The sequence below is a fragment of the Schistocerca nitens genome, chromosome 6 (assembly GCF_023898315.1).
Source record: "Schistocerca nitens isolate TAMUIC-IGC-003100 chromosome 6, iqSchNite1.1, whole genome shotgun sequence".
Lineage (NCBI taxonomy): Eukaryota > Metazoa > Arthropoda > Insecta > Orthoptera > Acrididae > Schistocerca > Schistocerca nitens.
Genome location: NC_064619.1, coordinates 663,450,792 through 663,458,291, shown reverse-complemented (window position 1 = coordinate 663,458,291; position 7,500 = coordinate 663,450,792). Strand labels below are relative to the sequence as shown.

At 53.6% G+C, this 7,500-nt stretch overlaps 3 non-coding genes across 3 annotated transcripts in view; all 3 read left to right on the top strand.

Annotated features, from left to right (window-relative positions):
• Positions 1-5,485: 5,485 nt before the first annotated feature.
• Positions 5,486-5,671, top strand: LOC126191677 (U2 spliceosomal RNA). Its single transcript, XR_007538442.1, has one exon. It is a non-coding gene; the product is annotated as a U2 spliceosomal RNA (small nuclear RNA).
• A 727-nt stretch (positions 5,672-6,398) lies between these two features.
• LOC126191618 (U2 spliceosomal RNA) lies at positions 6,399-6,591 on the top strand. Its single transcript, XR_007538393.1, has one exon. It is a non-coding gene; the product is annotated as a U2 spliceosomal RNA (small nuclear RNA).
• A 739-nt stretch (positions 6,592-7,330) lies between these two features.
• The window catches only part of LOC126191617 (U2 spliceosomal RNA), a 193-nt gene continuing 23 nt past the window's right edge, over positions 7,331-7,500 (top strand). The window contains exon 1 of the small nuclear RNA XR_007538392.1: positions 7,331-7,500. This exon is cut by the window's right edge and continues 23 nt beyond it. This is a non-coding gene — a small nuclear RNA (U2 spliceosomal RNA).

Below are 7,500 nucleotides of genomic sequence, written 5' to 3'. Positions count from 1 at the left end.
CCCACATGTGGAGCGCACACGCTGCAAGCATTTAGGCCCTTCCACTGCGGATTTTCCTTATCGCTTCTCGGCCTTTTGGCTAAGAAGCACCCCGCGAGCGGAGCGTTCTGTTGGGCTCTGTCGCGGGTTTGGGTCACCTCTCGCGTATAGCGGTCGAGGTTTCGTTTGTTCTTTATTTCTCCGTCGTTGACATTTTTGCGGTGACATGACCAATCGGTCGAATAGTATACAGTGTGTGTTCGACAGAGCCGCAAGACGGCCGACCGCGTTTGAAATACAAGAATGGATTTTTGGCGATCTACGTGTACCGGAACATGATGTTGACACCTTCCAACTGGATTTCGTCTTGTTTTCGTTATTTGTGAAATTCGTCAACCAGGAGCAATACGAAAAGTATGGCCTGGCTCTAGCGGGTGAACATCCGTTCCGCTATTTCGATGGCAGTGTTGGTACAGTGACAATCGTGCCGTCTGGGTTTGGCATACGGACTGTGCGGGTGTTCAACGTACCCCCTGAGTGTCCGAATGAAGTCATCGGCCGTGTCTTTTCGCGGTATGGCACGGTGCTCAGCATCACGAATGAGAGGTGGGGCAGTGCCTACCGCTTCCAGGGCAACAGCGGCGTTCGTAGTGTCCGCATGGACCTCCGCCAGCACGTACCGTCGTATTTAAATATTGCGAGTACCAGGGCCCAGGTCACCTATATTGGGCAACCGCAGACTTGCTCCCTTTGTCAATCGACGGAGCATCTCCGCGTGGATTGCCCGCGCCGGCGCCCTGTGCAACTGCCGCGGGAACGCGCTGCTGGTACCGACCTTGTGCCTCTCCTCAGCGAGGTAGTGGCGGGTGCTGCCCGCCGTCCCGCTGAGCGGCCTGACGTGTCACTCCCGCCAGATGCAGTGCAACCGGCACCCAGTGCACCGGTTGACGAACCCGTCCCGGACCGGGCGCCCGTTGTGGCGGTACCGCCGGCGGCAGCTGATGTGCCCGCTATGGCGAGTGATGTGGTCGCTGTAGAACAGATGGAGGTCGTTATTCCTACCCCGCCCCTCCCAGCAGATGACGCTAAGTCCCCCCGCCGTCGTCATCGACGCAAGAAGGCGAACCCAGACCAATCGGCGGAGGCGGCGGACGTTTTCCGTCCCCCTGAAAGCGGCAGTGAGACTGACTCTCAGGCCTCCTCGGTTTCCCGCTCTGTTTCCGCTGACCGCTCGGGCGGTATGCGGCAAACTGCTCGACAACTAGAGGCTCTTATCAGTTCATCGCGAGATCGGGGAGCGATCCCTGCAAAACGGAAACATGACCAGGGTAGCGATCAGCCACTGCAGTGTACTCGTACCCTTTCACATCCTACTGCGTCCGAACCGTCTGCACCGCCTGGCTCGGACTATCCTGCCGATGGGGGAGGCCTGAACTGGGCTGACGACGAGGGCGATGAAATGCGTGATTGAGTGGGCTTCCCCACATGAGCTGCTTGGTATTAATTTCTCACATCCGGGGTGATATAGCGGGGTTCCGATGTGGATGTTTCCACACCTGCTTCCCTACGGCCGTGACCCTATCTGCCGTTATTTCCTCTGTGTTGCTCTCCCATGCCTGCCTTTGACCGTCCGCCGGGAGCCCTCTCCCTTTTAACGGTCAATATTAACTCCATCTCCAATCCGGTCAAACTTCGCTCTTTGAAGGACTTTCTCCGCCTTGGTGCGTTTGATGTAGTATTTCTCCAGGAGGTTTGTGCCCCTTTTCTATCTGACCTAGTTGGTTATGAGGCACTGTATAACATCGACCCTGACGCCCGGCGGGGTACTGCTTTGCTCTACCGATCAGAGTTCACTCCATCCCATGTTACCACGCTCCCCAACGGTCGTGTCCTTGCATGTATCCTTCAAGATGTCCTTTTTCTAAATGTCTATGCTCCTTCCGGTGCTAACCACAGGCATGACAGAACGACACTTTTTCAGTCTGATATCCCCCCTTTCTTAGCAGCTCGTCGCCCTATTGTCTTTGGCGGAGACTTCAACTGTGTGGTAGCCGAAGTTGACCAGGTCCCGACGCCTATGCGGTGTGAAGCGCTCGCTTCACTCCTTCGAGCAGCTGACCTTACTGACACGTGGCGCCACTTTCATCCCGCCTACACGCAATTTACCCACATCTATCCCACTGGAGCCAGCCGTATAGATCGTGTTTATGTCTCGACTGATTTGACTCCCGCCCTTTGTGCCGTCCAAGTCATACCCGTGGCCTTTAGTGACCACTGTGCGTACTCGTGTTCCTTGCGTATCGCGGGTCCAGCCCCGGTTCCTCGTGGCACCTTTTGGAAGATGAATACCCTTCATCTGCCAATGCCCGAACTTCGTGCTCTTGTCACGAAAACATGGCAGGACTGTCTCACGGACACTTCCCGGTACCCTACCACGGTGTTTTGGTGGATCCGCTGTGCGAAACCCCGGCTGCGACGTGTTCTCCGACAATATAGTCGCGACGTCGCCCACTGGAAACGTAGCACGTTAGCCTTCTATCAGCAGTGTCTCATTGACGCCCTGACTCTTCCTGCTGACAGGTATGATCAGCTCCGCATGCGCCTCAACAAAATTAAAGCGAAAATCCTTCGCTTCTCTAGGGAGAAAGCCGACGGTATGGTGGTGCGGTGTCGTTCTGAATACCTGATTGAAGGCGAGAGGCCATCCATCTATCACCTTGCCTCTGAACGAACTCGTGCCAAGAAGAACGCCATTCTGCGCCTTAAAGCAGACGATGGTACGCGTATCACAGACTACCGTGAAGTCCTCCAACACCTGACGGACCATTTCACCAACCTCTTCCAGGATGTTGAGGTCGACGTCGCCGCACAACATGCACTTATCAGTGGGGTGCCAACTTCTTTGGATCGTCATGACCGCGGCTCTTTAACCGAGCCACTGACACTCGCTGAACTCACATCTGTCCTCCGTGCCTGTCCGGGACACAAGTCACCTGGCCCCGACGGTCTCCCTTATGAGTTCTACCGACAATTTTGGGACCTGCTCGGCGACCGTTTCTGCACAATGTGCGAGGAGATTTTCGCTGGATGCGACTTACCCGCCGAATTTTTAACCGGACGTATTGCCCTTATTCCAAAGGTGACTGGCCACTGTCGAGCTCAGGACCTGCGTCCTATCACTGTTCTTAACACTGACTATAAGTTGGTGGCACGATGTGTGGCCTCTCGTCTCAAACAGGCGATGACTAAGGTACTTTGCCCCACTCAATCCTGTGGCGTTTCACGTCGGAACATCTTCACCGCCGCTTCCCTGTACCGCGATGTTGTCCTCCTCACCGCCGACACTCGCACCTCAGCTGCCATTCTTTCCTTGGACTTCGCCGGTGCCTTTGACAGAGTCTCGCACCCTTACCTGCTGGCCGTTATGTCGCGAATGGGTTTTGGGGAGCGCTTCATACGCATCATCCGCAACTTCTTGCATGGGGCGAATTCCACTGTCGTGGTGAACGGTTGCCGGTCGCGCCCCATTCCTATCAGACGGTCGGTTCGACAGGGATGTCCCTTGTCGATGTATCTGTTTGCCTTAGCGCTAGACCCCGTGTTGCGTGACATTGGCCGGTTGGTCGACGGTGTCGCTCTTCCAGGCGTCACCTTCCGCTGTGCGGCCTACGCCGACGACGTTGGTGTGTTTGTTGCTAACGCCAGGGACATCGATTCCGTTCGCCGCGTCCTCGACGTCTACGAACGGGCCTCCGGTGCTCAGTTAAATCCCAACAAGACCGTGCTGCTTCCGCTAGGGCCCCGTTCGTTGACCGTCGAACGCCCCTGGTACCGCGTTGTGGGGGAACAGCGTATCTTGGGTCTTGAGGTGACTGCCTGTCCGCAGCGTATGTTAACCCTCACGTGGCGGCGGCTTCTAACACGCATCCGAGGCCTTTGCATGAGCCACGCTGATCGGCGACTCGACCTCCATCAACGCGTCCAGCTGATTAATGGTTATCTCCTATCACGGGCATGGTATGTCGCCCAACTCCTTACGCTACCCAAACAGATCGGCCGAGCCATATCACAAGCGGTATATTGGCTTTTGTGGCGGCATGCGCTGTTCAAGGTTGATGCGCTGACTTGTACGCTGCCGAAGGTCGATGGTGGCCTCGGCCTCATTGACTTTTCCCGGAAATGTGCGGCCCTGCTGATTCACCGTGTTGCCACTTTGCGCGACGCCGACCCAGGCGGGACTACAGCGGCCCTCTTCGACCTTTATCGTCCACACTCGGCGCGTGCACCGGTGTGTTTGACGCATATTCCGTTCCGGCTGACGACGGTAAACGACTATTATCTCCACCGCAGTTATGTTCTCCCAGTGGCCACGGACAAGGCGCGCACATCGCGGCGCCTTTACCATGCACTTCGCGGCCAGCCCACACCGCATAAATTGGAGGGCAGACGACCATCCGTCATTTGGCGCCATGTTTGGGCTAATATCAACAACTCCGCCCTTCCCACGGAAGTTTCGGCGCTCTGGTATCGTGTCGTCAACAACTTGATTCCCACCAATCATCGCCTGGCGGCCATCCGTCTACGGCCATCGGCTGCTTGCGGCCGGTGTGGTGACATCGATACCAGAGAACACCGTCTCCTCTGCCCCCTCGTCACGGAAGTGTGGGACCTTGCCCGTGGGCTCTTAGCGCTGATTGGTGGGACGACACCGGACAATGTATCCATCGACTGGTTCCTTACCCCTGATCTTCAAACCAACCCCCGGACGCGACGTAACGCAATGGTGTGGCTCTTGGGCCACACCATTTTCACGATCTATGACCTTTCCCTCACCGATGCTGTCACCTTCATGGATTACCTGTGGAGCCAGCATCGTCTGATGGAATCTGAACGGACATACACCAATACCTTTGCTCGATTTTTGAAGGTTGCCATGATTCATGGATACCAAAAGGTGTTCAGGGTTAACTAAAGCACCTAGTATACCCTAAATTTGGCATTGGCCTTCTGGGCATCACTGGCGTAGGCTATTCTGTGATGCAACTGATTTGACAATTGGTTCCCTGGGAATTGAGAACACATTTATGAGTAATTCTGGGAAAATTGGGAAAACAAGTAATGTTCTTAGAGGATTTCCTTCGTTAATTCTATGGGCGATGGGATTATCTCGCCAGTTCCGTTTCATTTGTGTGTCCTGCCGTCCCTGGTTTTACTTTGAATTCATTTATGTCTTTATTTCTTTATTTCTTTTAGTTCAAAACCACCAATTGCTTCACACCTGCAGAGTGAGGTGTGTTTCTGAGTATTGTGTCGACGTCCATGTGGCATAGCAGAGTGTGCCTCTGTTTATTTTTATTTTCACTTTCTGGCAATAAGGCTTGTCACTACCAGCACACAGCTAAACGTGCTGCGTTGACACACGAGGATGGCGGCAAATTTGGAGAGGACAAGGAAGGGCTATAGGGGAGGAAGGAGGCCCAAAAAAAAAGAAAAAAAAAAGTGATAAAAAGTAAAAAAAAAAAAAAAAAAAGTGTAGTATCTGTTCTTATCAGCTTAGTATCTGATACGTCCTGCATCGCAGGACCAGAATATTAAACTCATTTTTGGCTCATGACGGAGTGCTAGGGGCTTGCTCCACCTCTGTCGCGGGTTGGCCCGGCATTGCAGTACCGCCGGGATCGGCCCACCTAAAATTAATTAAAACATAGCCTGAAATGGGTTAATATTCTGCAGTGATCAGATATTCAGCTGGTGACAAAACTTGTCGTAGATGTCGATGTCCCCAGTAGTTAGCTGCTTACACACCACGTATTGTTTTAATTAATTTAGATTATCTTAAGTACTTTTTTTTTTTTTTTTGCTGTGTGCTTGACCGCTCTTGCAGCCGCATTACACTAGGCTGGTAATTTATGGGGGCACAGGACAGTGCCTTCGGATGCCTCGTTGGCGTCTCTTATGGTCCGGCCACAGATAATTTTAAATAAATTTTTTGGAGTTATGACCTTAGCTCCTCGCGAACGTCGTCGCCGCCGCCGCACGCACGCAGAATACGTGTGTACACACACACACACACACACATATGCAGTTGGCGGTGGACGATGTAAGCACTCGGCTAGGTGTAGCTCGCGACGGTCTAGCTCGCGCCGGCCTGGCGCTGCTGTGGGGCGGCGTCACGGCTTCTCCGCTGCCCTGGCAGCTAGCGGCGTTCAAATGGGAGTCGCAGTTTACTCTTCGACATGGAGGCTAGTACTGGGCTGTTGATGAGTGCTCTCGTGTAATGTCGTTCCTTCCGGCACTCGCTTTTGCCATGTTTTCGACGGTCGCCTGTTGCCATATCGGCCCGTACCACCGTGTGTCACTCCCACATGTGGAGCGCACACGCTGCAAGCATTTAGGCCCTTCCACTGCGGATTTTCCTTATCGCTTCTCGGCCTTTTGGCTAAGATCAAAGTGTAGTATCTGTTCTTATCAGCTTAGTATCTGATACGTCCTGCATCGCAGGACCAGAATATTAAACTCATTTTTGGCTCATGACGGAGTGCTAGGGGCTTGCTCCACCTCTGTCGCGGGTTGGCCCGGCATTGCAGTACCGCCGGGATCGGCCCACCTAAAATTAATTAAAACATAGCCTGAAATGGGTTAATATTCTGCAGTGATCAGATATTCAGCTGGTGACAAAACTTGTCGTAGATGTCGATGTCCCCAGTAGTTAGCTGCTTACACACCACGTATTGTTTTAATTAATTTAGATTATCTTAAGTACTTTTTTTTTTTTTTTTTGCTGTGTGCTTGACCGCTCTTGCAGCCGCATTACACTAGGCTGGTAATTTATGGGGGCACAGGACAGTGCCTTCGGATGCCTCGTTGGCGTCTCTTATGGTCCGGCCACAGATAATTTTAAATAAATTTTTTGGAGTTATGACCTTAGCTCCTCGCGAACGTCGTCGCCGCCGCCGCACGCACGCAGAATACGTGTGTACACACACACACACACACACATATGCAGTTGGCGGTGGACGATGTAAGCACTCGGCTAGGTGTAGCTCGCGCCGGCCTCGCGACGGTCTAGCTCGCGCCGGCCTGGCGCTGCTGTGGGGCGGCGTCACGGCTTCTCCGCTGCCCTGGCAGCTAGCGGCGTTCAAATGGGAGTCGCAGTTTACTCTTCGACATGGAGGCTAGTACTGGGCTGTTGATGAGTGCTCTCGTGAAATGTCGTTCCTTCCGGCACTCGCTTTTGCCATGTTTTCGACGGTCGCCTGTTGCCATATCGGCCCGTACCACCGTGTGTCACTCCCACATGTGGAGCGCACACGCTGCAAGCATTTAGGCCCTTCCACTGCGGATTTTCCTTATCGCTTCTCGGCCTTTTGGCTAAGATCAAAGTGTAGTATCTGTTCTTATCAGCTTAGTATCTGATACGTCCTGCATCGCAGGACCAGAATATTAAACTCATTTTTGGCTCATGACGGAGTGCTAGGGGCTTGCTCCACCTCTGTCGCGGGTTGGCCCGGCATTGCAGTA